At 39.4% G+C, this 18,272-nt stretch overlaps 1 long non-coding RNA gene across 1 annotated transcript; it reads left to right on the forward strand.

The window, feature by feature from the left end:
* The first annotated feature begins 345 nt into the window (after positions 1-345).
* On the forward strand, positions 346-8,715 carry LOC121449262. Its single transcript, XR_005974512.1, has 3 exons — positions 346-599; positions 3,203-3,293; positions 8,565-8,715. It is a non-coding gene; the product is annotated as an uncharacterized LOC121449262 (long non-coding RNA).
* Positions 8,716-18,272: the final 9,557 nt, after the last annotated feature.

The following is an 18,272-nucleotide window of genomic DNA, read 5'->3' on the forward strand; positions in this document are numbered from 1 at the left end:
TATATATATTATATAAAGTATATAGCCCGGGAGGCTTGTAGTCACGTAGAGGTTAGGCTGCTTGTCACGTATCTGAAAGGTTCAGAACTCACTGTGGGGTCAGACACCGGGGTCCAGCGTCCTTCTAGATCAGTTCTGGTCATGGCTGGCAGCAAGCATGTGGGGAGGCTGTGCAGAGCTGGTCCGGGACAGCCTGACAGCTGGAACTGTGTGGAAGGCGGCCTGAGGCGAAGTGGGAGGGACCGGTTCGTTGGGGCGGAGACACACAACAGGAAACTGAGCTTGGAAGGAAGGAAGCGGCACCTTAGTTAGGTGTAGAAGAGTCCAGAGTGGGAGGAGTTAGAGGAGTGAAGTGAAGGAAAGCTGAGCACTCCTTGGGAGAGGCCAGGGAAGTTGTACGGAGGAGCCAAAGCCGGAAGTACCCAATACCCATTCCCTGTCGTTGCTCTTGGGCCTGCACTGTGCGCAATCCCGTGGTGCAGACCTGGAAGTTGCGGGGACGCGAAAACTCCCTGGAGCCGCAGTCGCCGCGGGGCGACCTGGGAAAGTCAGCAGCGCAGTGGTGGAAACCGCAGCCCAGCGGCCCTGGAACCTCCCAGGTCAGAGGAGCTGAGGGGCTGGGACCCAGGAGGGAAGGGACCTGGGGTGAGAGCAGTTTCTCTGCTGTTCGGAAGGAAACCGGCTCTGAAATTCAACTTCTGCTGTGAATGTCTTTCCCTTTGTGTATTTTAGATCATATGGAATAAGCCTGATTTTTTTTAATTGATCTTCTGATTGCCAAAATATTCTTATAAAAATAATATTAGTAGAACATTTGATTTCGGTTTATTTATTTATTTATTTGTTTGTTATGTATACAATATTCTGTCTGTGAGTATGTCTGCAGGACAGAAGAGGGCACCAGACCTCATTACAGATGGTTGTGAGCCACCATGTGGTTGCCGGAAATTGAACTCAGGACCTTTGGAAGAGCAGGCAATGCTCTTAACCACTGAGCCATCTCTTTAGCCCCTTGATTTCGGTTCTTGATATTTGCAAACGCGGTTCTTTTGGCTGTGGTGGAAACGACAAAGTTCTTCAAAATTACCATTCTCATCCATGCTAACGTCCGTGTTACACCTGGGGACTTGAGGACATAGCATCCCTGCAGCGCTTTTAGATATTAGTTATGAAAGGAATGGCTGCAGTTTTAATTGACTATGAAGATATCTATTTGCGAGTTTTACATGTATGGTTGTTAACATTCGCACTTAAAAGTAAACTCTTTACTCATCATTAATTTTTCATCTGACACATACTTACTCTGTTATGTAAACACAGCATTCTAAAAAAGTGTCTTAACCAGACCTGATTGCACAGGCCTTGAATTCTAGCACTCAGGGAGCAGAGGCTGGTGGATCGCTGTGAATTTGAGACCAGCCAAGAGTACATAGCGAGTTCCAGGACACCCATAGCTACATCGTGAGACTCTGTCTCAAACAACAAAAAGGCGGGCCGGGGTGGGGGTGGGGTATATGTGTCTTCTTGTGCTGTGTTCTTAGTGTTGCACCTTCCAAGGAAAGCCAGGTATGCTATTTGAGGGTGTCAGGTCACAGTATTTTCAGTTAGAAAAAACATTATGAGCCAGGTGGTGGCGGTTCATGTCTTTAATCCCAGCACTCCAGAGGCAGAGGCAGGTGTTAGGAATATTTCCTAACTTGAGCTCTCTGCCAACGCAAAATCCCAATCAAGCCAAATCAAAACAAGCCGAATTAAGAAATATCCAGGTTTAATGGGAGTTCTGGGCTCTCGGGTGGTCCCGAGGGGGAACTGGGAGTTCGTGCAAACAGGATCACTGACCCCCAGGAAGAATGAAAAGAGACCACGTTTTCCTCTTTGGAGAGTTCATTTAAATACTGTGGGGGAGTGGTCCCTACAAAGTGACTTTCAGGACAGCCAGGGCTTATGATGGAGCAGCCTGACTCCATCTTGAGGAAGATATTTGTTATAAGGTCAGAAGTTCATTTCCGTTTGCTGCTAAATTCAACTTGACTGTGCTTTAACCTGTTTTTGGAATTTGACGTGCTCCCCACCCTCTGGAGTCTGACTCACAGTTTGAACATACCCTGATAAGATAAGATGTTCTGCCAAATAATTAGAAAATGTTCGGCCAAGTTCCTATTTAACAAAAGTTAATCTGGAAGTCCACTAACAGTTGAAAACCCCCTTGCCCTGCAGTTTTGGGGAATGTATAAGCCCCACTTTTTCCTGAGTTCAATGCTATATTTTCAAACCCTGCTTTAGGGAGATAACCCTGTCTGACAGAAAATAAAACTTGCTTAATTTGACCAAAGAATTTCGTTTGGTGGGATTATACTGCATATAGAAACCTTTCTCAAAAAAAAAAAGAGGCATTATAGTATAGAATGATTTATAAAAAGCATCTTTTCAATAATTATGATCATGTACATCAGAAAAGATGCCTGCAATAGTCTTTTGTCTCCTCGGTTCAAGAAAGGCATTGTTCATGGACACATGACCAAACTGTTAGTTTTTGGTTCTTGTGTTTGCTGAACTCACTGTGTTTCTCTGGCCCAGAACTCACCATGTAGATCCGGCTGGACTAGAAAACAGAGAGTTCCACCCACATGTTTCTTCCAAGTGCTAGGATTAAACATGTGAACAAACAGGACAATTCAAAGTGTTGTTTGTTATTTTGTAGTTTGTTGATAATCATTGGTGTAACTGTGGACATCTCCCAGGAAGAGGAGCAATGCCTGGACTGTGCTCAGAGGGCTTTGTACAGAAACTGAATGTTGTAGAATTGCAGTAGTCCAGTTTCTGTAGGTAAGACTAGATTGCTTGCTCCCCGTGTGTGAATGAGTCTCACATCTCGAACAAAATTAAAAAATAAATGTCATCTCTTCTTGTGTATGCCCCTTTAGGAGAGGTATAAAACTTCCGTCATTTTTGGTCCATGACAAATTCAGAACCTCAACAATGTAAAATATTCTGATCCCTAACATTCAGTTTCATTTCTCCCCTGAATTGTGAATTCAAGTGGGATTCATGTTATAATAACAGAATTCTTTCTTAATGACTTCAGTATTCTGACCCTGCAGGACAATTGGGGAATCATTTGTGAATCTTCTCTTCATCCACTGAGCACAGTACTGTGTTAGAAATCCAGGTGCTTCCTGAAGAATCTCTTTCTCATGTGCAGGGCTCACCGATCACACGGACCTGGTTCTCTGTGGAACAGAACAAAGAGGCCAGGAAGATGGAGAGAGAGCAGACAGTAGCTAAGGATCCAGGTATGGTAGAGGGATTGGTGAAATGATGGCAAGGGAATCAAGTGGAAGTGGGACAGGAAATCAGCTTTGCCATGAGTGTTTTGCTACATGTATGGCTGTATATCATGTGCATTCTAGAATTGTATGTGTGGACTGATGGGAGCCACCCTCTGGGGCCTGAGCATGGAACCTGCGTCTCTAAAGCAGTCACAGACGTTCATGCCCATTGAGCCATCTATCTAGTCCTATTAAGTTTTACTTATGTGAGTATCAATAATAGAAAATGGTATAAGGCTCTTATAGACATTTTTATGTAGGTGATCTAAAATCTTGGCTTTACATAGGCATTTATTATTTCTTAGTAACTTTTTTTTTCATTGTTTTTAAAATACAACCTACTCAGTCTGTATATTTTCAGGGATGAAGATTTGGTATTGGATAACCATATGGTGCACTCTTCTCTATTTCTCCAGTTCTCAGAATTCCTTAGTGTTTGACTAGAGTTTAGGCCTAGTTAGCTTCCTCCCTTCCATGTTAGCATGTCTCTTGATGTTGGCCTTGTTCTGCTCATGTTTAGGCAGCCCTGTTTGTAAGATTTTATGCATGTAGCTTCTCTGACATTTCTAGGGGAAACAATCTCAGCAAAGATCCTGTTTCTAATTCCACCCCCAAGCCCCAAGCCAGCTCCCTTCTCAGTGATCTCTGAGCCTGAGGTTCAGGTGTTGTGTTGCTTATAAGTCAGTGGGGATGGATCATCACAAGTCTTCATTTTCACTGATTGTGGTTTTCTGTAATAATCTCCATGTGTTATGAAAAGAATTTTCCTTGATGAGGAGCAAGGACTACATTTATCTGTTAGAATAAAGGTAAATTTTTAGAATGCATTTTTAGGGATTAGGCCAATTTAGTAAAGTGATAGTTGTAGGTTTCCTTTGCAAGATTCTTGACTTAGGGAAACTGGCATACCAGGCATGTTTCTTTCTTGTTGAGGTCTTAAGTCCACTCAGAAGCTATTGGTTACCTCCAGGGTATGTGTGTATGTGTGTGTGCCACTCTTACACATAATTTCTGTGGTTCATAGGTCTTATGGGTGGGACTGTTGACTGGCTTCCTCGTTTGGATGTATGTTGCCTGCTGGAACCTTGAAAGGCTAGTCCCCAGGCAGGAAGCTTTAAGGTCATATTCATCTTGAGTCCTCTACGATTTGTGTTTGAAGTATGTGGCAGGCAAGATGATGGTTTGGTGGGTTTGGGGGCAGAGTGGGTCTTATAGGTTTCAGAGTCCAATGGATTGCAGCAGTGATGGAGTGTCATGTCTGAAGGAGTCTTACCTACTGATCAGCTCCTGGGGCTGAGAAGGAAGGGGTAGGGACACAGTATGTGGCCCAGGGCCTAGGGCCTAGAGACTGGAGAAGTTCAGCTGGGAGACTCACCTCTTCCTCCAATTAGAGTAGGTGGTGTCTGTGCTTCCAGAGGCCACTGATGCCATGGGGGAGGATTGACAGGGGGAGGATGGTGGTTTAGGTGGTTTGGGGGGGCAGCGTAGATCTTATAGGTTATAGAGTCCAATGGACAGTAGTAGCTTCTACAGGTTGACATCCAACTATGCCAGCACCATTTGTTAAAGATGCATTATTTCTTCCATTGTATAATTTTAGCTTCTTTCTCAAAAATCAGGTGTTCATAGGTTTGTGAATTAACAGCCTGGTCTTCAATTTGATTCCATTGGTCAACGTCTCTGTTTCTATGCCAATACCAAGCTGTTTTCATTACTGTAGCTCTGTAATAGAGTTTGATGTCAGGGATGGTAATGCCTCCGGAAGTTCCTTTATTATATAGGACTGTTTGGCTCTCCTGGGTTTTTTGTTTTTCCCTATAAAGTTGAATATTGTTCTCTCAAGGTCTGTGAAGAATTATGTTGGGATTTTGGTGAGGATTGCACTGAATCTACAGATTGCCTTTGGTAGGATTGACATTTTTACTATGCTGATCCTACCAATCCAAGAGCATGGGAGATCTTTCCATTTTCTGGTATCTTCAATTTCTTTCTGCAAAGACTTAAAGTTCTTGTCAAATAGGTCTTTCACCTCCTTGGTTAGTATAACCCCAAGATACTTTATGCTGTTTGTGGCTATTGTAAAAGGTGATGTTTCTCTGATTTTCCTCTCAGCTTCTTTATCCTTTGTGTATAAGAGGGCTACTGATTTTGTTGAGTTGATCCTGTATCCTGCGACATCACTAAATGTATTTATCAGCTGTAGCAGTTCTATGGTAGAGTTTTTGGGGTCACCTATGTACACTATCATATCATCCGCAAATAACGAAAGCTTGAATTCTTTCTTTCCAATTTGATTCCCCTTGATCTCCTTATGTTGTCTTATTGCTATTCCTAGAACTTTAAGCACTATGTTGAGGAGAGATGGAGAGAGTCGACAGCCTTGTCTTCTTTCGGATTTTAGTGGAATTGCTTTGAGTTTCTCTCCATTTAATTTGATGTTAGCTGTCAGCTTGCTGTATATTGCTTTTATTATATTTAAATATTATCCTTGTATCCCTAATCTCTCCAATACCTTTATCATAAAGGGGTGTTGAATTTTATCAAATGTTTTTTCAGCATCTAATGAAATGATCATATAGGTTTTTTTTCCTTTCAGTTTTTTTTTGTTTTTTTTTAATATTTATTTATTTATTATGTATACAGTATTCTATCTGTGTGTATGCCTGCAGGCCAGAAGAGGGCACCAGACCTCATTACAGATGGTTGTGAGCCACCATGTGGTTGCTGGGAATTGAACTCAGGACCTTTGGAAGAGCAGGCAGTGCTCTTAACCACTGAGCCATCTCTCCAGCCCTCCTTTCAGTTTTTTTATATGATGGATTACATTGATAGATTTTCATATGTTGAACCAGCCCTGCATCTCTGGGATGAAGCCTACCTGATCATATTTTTTTTTGATATGTTCTTGGATTTGGTTTGCCAGTATTTTATTGAGAATTTTTCATCGATGTTCATGAGTGAGATTGGTCTGTAATTCTCTTTCTTGGTTGAGTCTTTGTGTGGTTTTGGTATCAGGGTAACTGTAGCTTCATAAAAAAAGTTTGGCAATGACCCTTCTGATTCTATTATGTGGAACACATTGAAGAGTATAGGTATTAGCTTTTCTTGGAAGTTCTGGTAGAATTGTGAACTAAAACTATCTGGTCCTGGGCTTTTTTTGGTTGGGAGGTTTTTGATAACAGCTTCTATTTCCTCGCAACTTATAGGTCTATTTAAATTGCTCACCTGGTCTTGATTTAATTTTGGTATATGGTATCTATCTAAAAAATTGCCAATTTCTTTTACATTTTCCAATTTTGTGGGGTATAGGCTTTTGTAGTAAGACCTAATGATTCTCTGAATTTCCTCAGTGTTTGTTGTTATGCCCCCTTTTAATTTCTGATTTTGTTAATTTGGGTGTTCTCTCTCAACCTTTTGATTAGTTTGGATGGAGGTTTGTCAATCTTGTTGATTTTCTCAAAGAACCAACTCTTTGTTTCATTGATTCTTTGGATTGTTTTGTATATTTCTATTTTGTTGATTTCAGCCCACAGTTTCATTATTTCCAGTCGTCTACTCCTCCTGGGTGAGTCGTCTTCTTCTTCTTCTTCTTCTTCTTCTTCTTCTTCTTCTTTTTCTTCTTCTTTTTTTTTTTTTTTAGAACTTTCAGGTGTGCTGTTCAGTCTCTAATGTGAGTTTTCTTCATTTTCTTTATGTGGGCACTTATGCTATGAACTTTCCTCTTAGCACTGCTTTCATAGCGTCCCATGGGTTTGGGTATGTTGTGTCTTCATTTTTGTTGAATTCAAGGAAGACTTTAATTTCTTCCTTTATTTCTTCCATGACCCAGGGGTAGTTCGTAGTTGACTGTTCAATTTCCATGAGATGAGTTTGTATACTTTCTGGGGTAGCATTATTATTAAATTCTAACTTTATTCCATGGTGATCCAATAAGACACAGGTGGTTACTCCAATTTTTCTGTATATGTGGATGTATGTTTTGTTACGGAGTATGTGATCAGTTTTAAAGAAGGTTCCATGAGGTGCTGGGAAGAAGGTATTTTTTTTTTTTTTTTTGCTTGGGCGGGATGTTCTATAGATGTCTGCTAAGTCCATTTGATTCATTAGAGCTGTTAGTTCTCTTGTTTCTCTGTTAAGTCTGGTTGATCTGTTCATTGGCGAGAGAGAGGTGTTGAAATCTACTATTAGTGTGTGGGGTTTGATGTGTGATTTGAGTTTTAGTAATGTTTCTTTTTTCAAATTTTTTTCCTTTTACATATGTGGGTGCTTTTATATTAGCATAGATATTCAGGATTGAGACTTCATATTGATGAATTGTTCCTGTTATGAGTATAAAGTATCCTTCTTCATCTCTTCTGACTGATTTTAGTTTGAAATCAATTTTGTTAGATATTAGGATAGCCATACTTGCTTGTTTCTTACATCCATTTGATTGAAAAACCTTTTCCCAACCCTTTATTCTGAGGTACTGTCTGTCTTTGATATTGAAGTGTGTTTCTTTTAAACAGCAGAGTGCTGGATCCTGTTTTCATGTGCCCTAATGTTAAAGGGTCTCCTGTGACCCACATGCAGCACATGCATGGTTACTTCCACATATGACTCAGCCAAGATCTTGCGTGCATGCATGGGCCCCATCATCTGTGTATGACGTAGCCATGTCAACCCCCTGTATGCATGTGCTAGGCAGGTTTTAAAAGCTGGAAGCTCCATCTTCCTCCCTCTCTCTGCACACCAATTCCCCAGGTAATAAACTCCTAAGCAGGTTTGTTGCCTGTTTTCTGGTTCCTTCTCACTTGTGCCAGGTAATTTCACACATGATATACAGTCATACCCTCAAGCAAAACATAGTATGCATTAAATACATGAATCTAAATAAATGAATAGTAACTAAAAATCAGCAAAGAGAGAAAGAAAACTTAATAAAAATTCCTTGAACTAATCAAGCAGATAAAAGTACTTTGCAATAAAAACTTGGACTCACTGAAGGAAGTGAAAATGCTAATAGAACATGGAAAGATGATTTATACAGATGAAATGGGACACAATTCTGAAATTTACAGTATTTCTGGAAGTGGATATATGATCAGTTCAAATATCAAGACATTTAACCTTCCCACAAGATACTTCAGAAATCATAAAGAGAAACCTAGAAATCATATTGATGCACAGATTCCCTAGGTACAGAGAAGCCTGAGGAAAATGATACATGTCTGAGATAATCCAGTGTAATTCCAGATGACACTGCAGAGCCAACCAATAGCATCATGGGAGAGGAAGACAAACAGCTCGGTGTACTACAGCAGCAGATCCAGACCCTGCCCAATAGCAATGACCCTGTCAATGTCATCAAAAGACCACAGAGGTCTGCTGCAGACTAGACAGCCTCCAAACAGAGGTATTGGGAAAAATATCTATCTGCATATGAAAACATGAACTGGGTTCAAATCTCTCCTACACATAATGAATTAAAGACTTTCATGATAACCATCTATAATAGCATTTGATGCCCCCTTCTGTGTATGTATACATAATAAAGAAATCTTTAAGAAAAAATATCTAGGTGGGCAGCGGTGGTGCACACCTTTAATCCCACCACTCAGGAGGCAGAGACAGGCAGATCTCTGTGAGTTGGAGGCAAGGCTGGTCTAAAGTGTCAGTTTCAGGACTACTAGGGCTGTTACACAGAGAATTCCTATCTTGAAACCCCAATAACAACAAAAACATCATAAAGAGACAGTCTACACAGCAGATGAATTTATTAGCTATCCCTTTGTATTACAATGAATAAAAAGCCAGAATCTATCAAAAAAATACAAAAGAAGCAAATGATAACACAATCAATAAGTAAGCAAATGAATTCAATAAACCATGTTCAACAGCAGCTGAAACAGCCAATATGTAGATACTGAAACCTAAGGTAAATTTAATATACAGAGATGCCAAGTCTTCCTAGTCAGTTTACAGTCAAGTTCCTGAAGAATAGCAAATGCATTTCTTTCAGTAATTTCTTGAAATATGAATATAAATATAAAATTTTCTTGAAAATTTCTTGAAATATAAATGTAAATATGCCCTAAGCAAAAGAGATAAACAGATTATATCATAAAAAAAAAGATTAATGAAAACTGAATTTAAAACATGTATTTTCTTTTTTAGGTTTTTCGAGACAGGTTTCTCTGTGTAGCTTTGGAGTCTGTACTATAACTCATTCTGTGGACCAGGTCTACCTCTGCCTCCCGAGTGGTGGGATTAAAAGCTTGCCCCACCACCCAGTCCAAAGCATAGATATCCGACCAAAATTTTATCTACTACCTGACTCAAAAAAGATTTTATACCAAAATTTTATTTAATATCTAATAATACAACATACTAAAGAAAGAATTTTTTATTGTCAATAGCTGTAAAGACTTTCGAAGACCATATGTAAAGTAGGTACAAAAAATCAATAAAAAAGTATCAAAATACAAAATAGAGAGTATTAGCAAACAATAATATGATTTTTTAGTTAGAAACTCCTTATCGAAAATTGCCAAACTCTTTTGCTACAATTGCCCTGATACCCAAACCACACAAAGACATGACTGAGAAAGAGACCAATCTCGCTCATGAACATTGATGCAAAAATACTAAATAAAATACTGGCAAATCAAATCCAAGAACACAGAAGAACCATCATCCACTATGACCAAGTCGGCCTCATCACAGAGATGCAGGATGATTCAGCATACAAAAATCTGTCAACACAATCCACAATATAAACAAGCTGAAAAATAAAAACCACACGATCATCTCATTAGATGCCAAAAAAGCTGCTGACACAATACAACACCCCTTCATAATAAAGGTCTTGGAGAGAGCAGGGATACAAGGAACATACCTAAATATATTAAAGGCAACATACAGCAAGCCAACAGCAAACATCAAACCAAGTGGAAATTCCCAGCGATTCCACTGAAATCAGGAACAAGACAAGGCTGTCCACTCTCTCCATATCTGTTCAATATAGTTCTTGAGGTGCTACTAGAGCAATAAGACACCAAAAGGAGATCAAGAGGATACAAATTGGAAAAGAAGTAGTCAAACTTTCACTGATGATATAATAGTTTAAATAAGCAATCCCAAAAATTCTACCAAGGAACTTCTACAACGCATAAACACTTTCAGTAATGTAGCAGGATACAAGATTAACTCAGAAAAATCAGTAGCCCTCCTGTACACAGATGATAAGAGGGCTGGGGAAGAAATCAGAGAATCAACACCCTTTACAATAGCTACAAATAACAAAAAAATATCTCGGAGTAACTCTAACCAAACAAGTGGAAGACTTGTATGACAAGGACTTTAAATCTTTGAAGAAAGAAACTGAAGAAGACACCAGAAAGTAGAAAGATCTCCCATGCTCTTGGGTAGGCAGAATTAACATAATAAAAATGACAATCTTACCAAAAGCTATCTATAGAATGCCTATCAAAATCCCAGCAAAGGCAAGCCGGGCGATGGTGGCGCACGCCTTTAATCCCAGCACTCGGGAGGCAGAGGCAGATGGATCTCTGTGAGTTCTAGACCAGCCTGGTCTACAGAGCTAGTTCCAGGACAGAGAAACCCTGTCTCGAAAACCACCCCCCACAAAAAAAAAAAAAATCCCAGGAAAATTCTTCAAAGACTTCGAAAGAACAGTACTCAACTCCATATGGAAAGCTGTAGTAGGGAGCTACAGGCTGTGGTGGTGCACACCTTTAATCCCAGCACTTGGGAGGCAGAGGCAGGCAGACTGCTACGAGTTCGAGTCCAGCCTGGTCTACAAGAGCTATTTTCAGGACAGGCTCCAAAACTACAGTGAAACCCTGTCTCGAAAAAAAAAAAAAAGAAAAACATAAAAAAAAGAGAAAGTGGGAAGTACACATGAACTCATTTGCACAGGAGACCACTTTCTAAATATAACCCCAGCAACACAGACACTGAGAGAAACAATTAATAAATGGGACCTCCTGAAACTAAAAGGCTTCTGTAAAGCAAAGGACATGGTCAAAAAACAAGACGACAGCCTACAGAACGGGAAAAGATCTCCACTAACCCCACATCAGACAGAGGCCTGATCTCCAAATATACAAAGAACTCAAGAAATTGGTCAACAAAAGAACACATAATCCAATAAAAAAAAATGGAATATAGACCTAAACAGAGAACTCTCAACAGAGGAATCTAAAATGGCTGAAAGACACTTAAGGAAATGTTCAACATCCTTAGTCATCAGAGAAATGCAAATCAAAACAACTCTGAGATTCCATCTTACACCTGTAAGAATGGCCAAGATCAAAAATACTGATGACAACTTATGCTGGAGAGGCTGTGGGGAAAGGGGAACACTTCTTCATTGCTGGTGGGAATGCTACAGCCCCTTTGGATGTCAGTGTGGTGATTTCTCAGAAAATTAGGAAACAACCTTCCTCAAGACCCAGTAATGCTACTTTTGGGTATATATCCAAAGGATGCTCAATCATGCCACAAGGACATGTGCTCAACTATGTTCATAGCAGCTTTGTTTGTCATAGCCAGGGCCTGGAAACAACTTAAATGCCCCTCAACCGAAGAATGGATAAGAAAAATGTGCTACATTTACAACAATGAAGTACTACATAGCAGAAAAAAATAGCGACAGCTTCAATTTTGCAGGAAAATGGATGGAGCTAGAAAACATTATTTTGAGTAAGGTAACCCAGACATAGAAAGACAATAATCATATGTACTTACTCATAAGTGGTTATTAAACATAAAGCAAAAAAAAACAGGCCTACAAACCACAATTCCAGAGAACTAAGACAACAATGTGGACACAAAGAGAGACTTACATAGATCTAATCTACATAGGAAGTAAAAAGTAGGAAAAGACAAGATCTCCTGAGTAAATTGGGAGCATGGGGACTTTGGGGGGGGGGTAAAGGGGTAGGGGAGTGGCAGAGAGGGGAGCAGAGAAAAATGTAGAGCTCAGTTAAAAAGATAATAATTAAAAAAAGAAAGTCCTTATCAACATGGGTACATATAAGAAAACCTAGATGTAGACATGCACAACAGAAAACAGGAGAATACAGAAAACCTGTGAAAACTGGCACATTGCCATTTGTTCTTTTAAAACACTAAGACGGCAAGAAATTCCTATCACAATACTGATGTAATTCTTATTAATAAAAACCTAAAGTCAGATATTAGGGTAAAAGCTGATTGATCAGAGAAGCAAAACAACAGCCATTAATTTCTTACCTCTATGAATGAACACTCAGAGACCCTGTCTCCACCCACCTTGTACATCTTTCTCTGCCTCCTTAGTGTTGGGATTAAAGGCGTGCACCACCAAGGTCAGTCTGGCTTGTCTTAAGTGCGAAGATTAAATATGTGTGCAAGTACTGCCTATGGTTAACTAGCAGCTAACTCCACCCTTTGAACTCCAGGCAAGCTTCATTTGTCAGAACACAGACAAAATATATTTCACAATCCTATTACATAGTTTACAGAAAGTAATCCTGAAAGTACCAAGAAACAGTAGACAGCCAGAAAATACTAGGGGGATCAAACTTAGAAGTGATCTCTATGGTATATGACATTTGCAGCAGTGGAAAGCACCTAGTATTGCCATGAGCACAGACAACAGGAGATATCCATGGGTAACAGTAAATGGATGTAACAGTCTATAAATATACTTCCATTGTTGTTGCTTTTTTTAAGTTAATGGAGACCGAGTTTTTCTGTGTAGCTCTGGCTGACAAAGAACTTGCTTTGTAGACCAGAGTGGCCTGAAACTCAGATATCCGCCTGCCTCTGCCTTCTGAGTGCTGGAATTAAAGGCGTGCACCACCAAGCCTGGCCAACATAGCTCCATTTTTTTTTCTTGATTTTTCGATACAGGGTTTCTCTGTATAGTCTTTGCTGTCCTGGAACTCACTGAGATTCACCTGCCTCTGCCTCTTGAGTGCTGAGATTAAAAGGCCTGGGCCACCACTTACTTTCATTCTTATCAAACTCAGTTGGCATTATTTTCAGGAATGGAGAAAAAACACTAAAAGGCAGAGAACGTGGCTAGAAACCAAGGCTCACATTTTCTGAACACAATAAAGCATTTCTTTCACCATTTTATAATTTATTAAAATCATACATGAAAACCAATTAATATGATGACATGCTATGAAGGTAATGACAGCAACACTCAATGTATAGCGAAATACAATTTCATTTGCCTCCTAGTGTCAATTCTTCCTCAGAACCTCTTCTCAAACCTATAATAGGATAATTGTGAGGAGATTTTTCTCAGAGCAAGTCTCCCAAATTCTTTCTGGTGAAAGAAAATGTGACAAAACTGATCTCATGTCCCATTTCCACATGAACCCCTTACCACTCTTTCACCAATGCCTCCACCATACCTGGATCCTTAGCTACGGTCTCCTGTCTCCTTCAAGGACATGTAAAAATTTCCTTAATTTTTATAAAAGTTCTTTGGTGGTAAAATTTTCTTCTAGACTTCTGAAAGTGTTACTTACCTAAGTTACCTTATGCCTATTGTTAGGAAAATTTCAGATTATATAAATACAGATTTTCCTCTCTGCTTTGTAGTGGCTCAGATAGTCTTATAAAAGTAATTCCACACACAGAGAAACCCTGCCTCAAAACAACAACAACAACAAAAAGAAGTAATTCCATAAACTACGCAATTTTATATGTTAGTGTTAAGATAGCCAGTATGTAGTGTTGTTATACTCCTTCTTGCTGGGGAAAAGACAAAACTCTTTGTCTATAAATAATTGTCTTTGTTCATCTACATCTCTAATTTTCGTAAGTCTCCTTATGTCCAGGAAAGGACTCTTTCTGGTATCATGTGGTCAAACTGTCATTTTTCATTTCAGGGTTTTTTTGACATTCAGGGATGTGACTGTGGAGTTCTCAAACGAGGAATGGGAATGCCCGGACTTTACTCAGAGGACTTTGTACATTGATGTGATGTTGGAGAATTACATAAATCTAGTCTTTGTGGGTGAGAACATTTTGTTTGTAGCATTTCTAACTCATTCTTTATATGTACAACTTTATAGGTCATAAGCTGTCTTGGAAATAACAGGAGACTAGGGAAAGTTTGGTAGTGGGAAAGAACTTTGTGACATTTGTTGTTTTCTTTACATTTTCCATGTTAGATGTGTCATGTACCCATCAGTTTCATTCCAAGATGCCTTCAGAAATTCTATAATATGTATTTTTCCACCCATATATTCTTTTTCATTTATTTCCTTTTATTGAAATAGTTTCCTCTCATATTGTATCTGCTGATTATACTTTCCACTCCCTCTACTCTTCCCAGTTCTTCTCCATATCCCCTGCTCTCAACATTACTCCCTGTCTCTCATTAGAAAAGGACAGTCTTCTAAGAGATAATAACCAAGCATGAAAAAATAAAATATAATAAGATGAAGCAAAAATCATCATATTGAAGTTTGACAAGGTGACCCAACAGAAGGAAAAGAGTCCTAAGAGTAAGCATGCACATCAGAGAACCACTCATTCTCACACTCAGGAGTCCTATGGTAAGACTAAGTTTAAAGCTATAAAACATATTCAGAAGGTCTGGTGCAGACCCATGTAGGCCCTGTGCCTTCTGCTTCAGTCTGCGAGTTCACTTTCACTTGGCTAGTTGATTCAGAGGGACTTGTTCTGTTGTCCTCCATCCCCTCTGACTCTTAAGCTCCTTTCGCCTCCTCCTTTGTATAGTTCCCTGAGCTCTCTCTACATACTGTCTGATTGTTGGTCTCTGTATCTGCTACATCTGCTGCTGGGGGAAGTTTCTCTGATGAGGATTGAATAAAACAGTGATCTATGAGTATGGCAGAATATAACTAGGAGTCAATTTATTGATACTTTTTTCCTGTTTTTCTTTTTACACCAGGAGTTTTTGGTTTCCTCTAGGTCTCTAGGCTATCTAGTCTCATGTCCTTGATTATCCAACTAGTGTGAGCTATGAATTGCATCTTGTGGATTGAGCCTTAAGTAAATCAGTCATTTGTTAGCTATACCCATCATTTTTGTTCAACCATTGCTCTAGCATATCTTGCTGCCAGCCTAGATGATAGGTCACATATTTTGTAGCTGGTTCCATCCATTATTTTAAAGCTCCATGTCCATCATTTCATTTAACATCATTTTAATTGCGAGAAAAGCTCAAAATGGGCAAACTGAAAATTCTCCCTAAATATGCTGAAGATTCTGAAAGGAAATAGCAATTGGAAATCATTCCTAGATTTAGTGATCATTCATTTGTATTTTAATAAATAAAGCCTGCCTGAAGACCAGAACACAAAACAGGCACACAGGTCAGCTATACAGGCCAAGCAATGGTAGGACACACCTCTAGTCCCAGAAGCCACACTAGTTAGCCATAGAGGTCAGGTAGAGGTGGTACACCTTAATTTCAGCACTAGAGAGGACTATAAGGTGAAATAAAACAGTAACTCACCCTTTTCAGTCTGAACACTTCATAGAGGTAAGAGCTCTTTAGTGGCTTGGCTTTTTTGCTTTTCTGATTTTCAGGTAGAACCCCAGTGTCTGTCCTGGTTTTTATTGTTCCTGCCACACCTAGATTCTTCCGCTTTTTGTTCTCTTCGTGTACTCAGTACTGTGTCAGACATCTGTATTCTTTCTATACATTCTAACATGGGTCATGAATTACGTCACAGAACACGTGGAGAGGAGAGAGTAGCCACAACTAGGGTGGGCTAATGGATGAGCAGGACAACAGTGATGGCTTCAAGTGAAAATGTTTTTGCGATGTTCAATTCCACTTGAAAGGATTCCTGATCATTTACCTTAGTGTAGTGTCCTGGCCCCACGATATATCCTGTCTATTGTAATAACTTGTAGAAGGCATTTTGTTTCCTCAAAATGCAATTTTATATTTGACTATGCTGCTATCACATTGGAATAATCTAACGTGAGTCCATAAAGCAGGATTTCGCTGTGTGTCTTCATTACAACCTTTATTTTCTTGCCAGTGGAGAATACATAAACACTCTTCTGGGAAATAATCTCAGGAGTCAGTGTATAGAATGGACTTGACAACAACCCTAGGAGGAAAGTTAAGAAACACAGTAGTGCATGGAACTCACATGTAACATGTGAACACACAGTGGAGGATAGAAATAAGCAACAGTTGATCAAAACAGCCCTGCCTCAAAAAAATCTAGACTCTAGACTCTGTATTCTAGAACCTTTGATATCTGGCAAAATATTTGCTTTGCTTCTCTTACTTTTGAAGAATCTAAAGTTAATTTTTTTTTAAATTTTTGTTTTGTTTTGTTTTGTTTCAAGACAGTGTTTTTCTCTGTAGCTTTGGTTGTCCTGGAACTTCTTCTATAGACCAGGTTGGCCTCCAAGTCACAGAGATCCACTTAAGCACCACCACTGCGTGGCTCTTCTTTGATGCTTTTCAGTAAGCCTTTAATCTTTAAAGGCATTGTGTCTTCTGAACTATAATTGTCTTTGTTGTATATTAGTAAGTAAACACTATAGCATGGGTTCTAATTGGTCTTAATAAAAAACAAACAAACCCTGAATTAGATATTAGGGGGTGAAAGTTAAAGATCAGAGAAGCAGAGCAGCCAGCCACTAGAGTTTTTACCCTTCAAAATCCTCAGACTGAAAAGAAGTCAAGCTCCTGCTTCCTCCTGCCTTATATTCCTCTCTCCACCCAGCCATATCACTGCCTGTCTGTCTGTACAGACTTCCAGATCTCTATGGTTGACTAGTCACTAGCTCTGCCCTCTGATTTTCAGGCAGACTGTATCTGTTAGAGTCTAAACAAGATATCATCACAACAATCACTGTGAACCTGGGGTTGGATTAAGGTCTTCTCCATCAATATCTGAGAAAAAAATATTTACAGAACAAGACATGTATTATAAATGTACTCAGTCAATAAGTCCATCCAAAATCCAATTGCTGATTCCTCAGTTATCTGTTTTTTTCTTCCCTGGATGCTGTCATTCTGTTTTTGGGAAAAATCCATACATTTGCAGTGACAGGAAAATGTCAAATATTAGGAGCTCTGTGTGAAATAATGTAAAAGACTATGTCCCACCACCCAGCTAGCTTTACACCTGAAATAATTACATGGAAACTGTATTCTTTTAAACACTGCTTGGCCCATTAGTTTCAGCCTCTTACTGGCTAATTTTCACATCTTGATTAACTTATTTCTAATAATCTGTATAGCACCACGAGGTGGTGCCTTACCAGGAAGGATCTTAACCTGCATCCATCTTGGAGAGGAGAGTCATGGCATCTGCTTGACTCAGCTTTCTTTCTCCCAGAATTCTATTCTGTCTTCCCCGCCTACCTATGTTCTGACCTATCAGGCCAAGCAGTTTTCTTTATTAATTAACCAATGAAATAACAGATAGATAGAAGACCCACCTACATCAAAGTAACTGCTATTTGATTTATCGTAAAGAGAGCATAGGGAATCTGTCACTTTTTAAATCATGGAACAGGCCATAGTAATCTGAATTGTACTCATTTTCAGAGAACTATTGCATATCTGATCCTGCCCATCAGTATGTGAATAATGAAAAGGAGTCTTCTCGGTGTAATGAGCTTGACAAAGTGCTTCATGACCCATCCACATGCCCACTTTATAGAACAAGTAAAACTACAGAAAACTCTAATAACTACAGATGCAGTAATCACAGGGATGCCTCTATTGACTCATCAAACCCAGATAGACATGACAGCATGCACACTGGAGAAGAACCTTGCAAATCTAAAGACTGTGAGAAATCATTAAATTTGTGTTCCAACATTACTCGAGATCAAAGACTCTACACTGCAAAGAAAGAACACAGGCAGGGAGAATATGATGACTATTTGGGCTCTACATATGGTCTTATACAACAAACAATCTCTAATGTAGAG

This window comes from Microtus oregoni, unplaced genomic scaffold, assembly GCF_018167655.1.
Source record: "Microtus oregoni isolate MIOR12 unplaced genomic scaffold, Mior012 000006F_ref0000085, whole genome shotgun sequence".
NCBI classification, from domain to species: domain Eukaryota; kingdom Metazoa; phylum Chordata; class Mammalia; order Rodentia; family Cricetidae; genus Microtus; species Microtus oregoni.